Below are 1,499 nucleotides of genomic sequence, written 5' to 3'. Positions count from 1 at the left end.
GTGAAGAAGGGGTGTCCGGGTGGCGTAGTGGTCTATTCCGTTGCCTACCAACACGGGGATCGCCAGTTCAAATCCCGTGTTACCTCCGGCTTGGTCGGGCATCCCTACAGACACAATTGGCTGTGTCTGCAGGTGGGAAGCCGGATGTGGGTACGCATCCTGGTCGCTGCACTAGCACCTCCTCTGGTCGGTCGGGGAACTGGGCGGAATAGCGTGATCCTCCCACGCGCTAGGCCCCCCCCCCCCCGGCGAAACTCCTCGCTGTCAGGTGAAAAGAAGCGGCTGGTGACTCCACATGCATGGGAGGAGGCATGTGGTAGTCTGCAGCGCTCCCCGGATCGGCCGAACACAGGAAAAGAGCCTCGCGTCGAGGATGGGGACGTCGGATTTCTCTCCTCCGCAGTCTGTTGCAGTTGTGAGTCTTCGTCGCTTTCGTCCTCCTTCGACACGTCATGTAAATGGATAGAAATGAACCGGATTTACCTGAAGTTACCTGAATTAATTCATCGGCATTGCTTCGGCAGTACATATACTAACATCGGAACGATGCAGAGAAGATTAGCATGGCCCCTGCACAGGGATGACATGCAAACCCCCCCCCCCCCACTACCCTGAGAGCAGGATAAGCCGTTTGGATAATGGATGGATGGAACGGATGGATTAATTAATTAATTAATTTGATTTCCGGGACAGCTCGGGAAGACTGAGGTAATTGGCCAAGTACAATTGGGGTAGAAAAGGGGGTGGGGGATCCAAAACAAAAAACAGTGAAGAAGAAATGATCCAGATAAATGTCATTTCAAATGTTTTAATTTTGTGTAAAACTACACAGACGACGTTTGCGTAAGAGCTGTTACGTTGACAGTAGTTCGGGCCTTAACCGGAGATGTGACGAGTCGGCGAACGCACATTAGGCTCCCAGTCAGAGACCAGAAAGTGGTGCTTTAAATATCGGAAGACACGGCGGCATGTAGAGGTTGGTGGGGTTCACGTGCGCACGCCCCACCTGTGCCGGTGTCGCTGCTGTTGGGGGGGGGGGGGGGGGCTGGCGGGATCACAGCGGTTGTCCTAATCAAACGCCGATCCCCGTGCTGCAAGAGAGCGGCGTCTCTCGGGGACCGGGCCGCATCTGCTGATGTGGCGTCCCTCGGCGGCCTCCCGACGGATGTCGCTAACAAAGGCTCCTTCGCCGGAGTCGCGCGGCTTCGCCCCCTCCCCCGCGTTTTAGAAACTTGGACTTTTGCTGCGAATCCCTCCGTGAGGTCGGCGAAGGGCTGCGGCGGGACACCAGTGTGGCTGTCCAACAAGTCATCTGTTATCTGAAAGGAAATGTGTCCGTCCAGAGGTGAGGGCGGCTTTGTGCTCTCAAGCAGGCCAGCTCTCAGCCTTTGTGGCGGTAACAAGCTCAGCTCAGGCTCCAGCGAAGCGAGAAATTGTAAACTCTCCGGAGAGGCCCAGCGGAGAGATAAGGGCTTAGTGTTTGCCGGCAATGCGCATGG

General features: G+C 56.0%; 1 pseudogene; it reads left to right on the top strand.

Annotated features, from left to right (window-relative positions):
- Nucleotides 1-509: 509 nt before the first annotated feature.
- Nucleotides 510-592, top strand: LOC130121355 (U6 spliceosomal RNA; annotated as a pseudogene).
- Nucleotides 593-1,499: the final 907 nt, after the last annotated feature.

The sequence above is a fragment of the Lampris incognitus genome, chromosome 11, assembly GCF_029633865.1.
Source record: "Lampris incognitus isolate fLamInc1 chromosome 11, fLamInc1.hap2, whole genome shotgun sequence".
In the NCBI taxonomy this organism is placed as follows: domain Eukaryota; kingdom Metazoa; phylum Chordata; class Actinopteri; order Lampriformes; family Lampridae; genus Lampris; species Lampris incognitus.
This window is presented reverse-complemented; position numbering and strand designations above follow the sequence as displayed.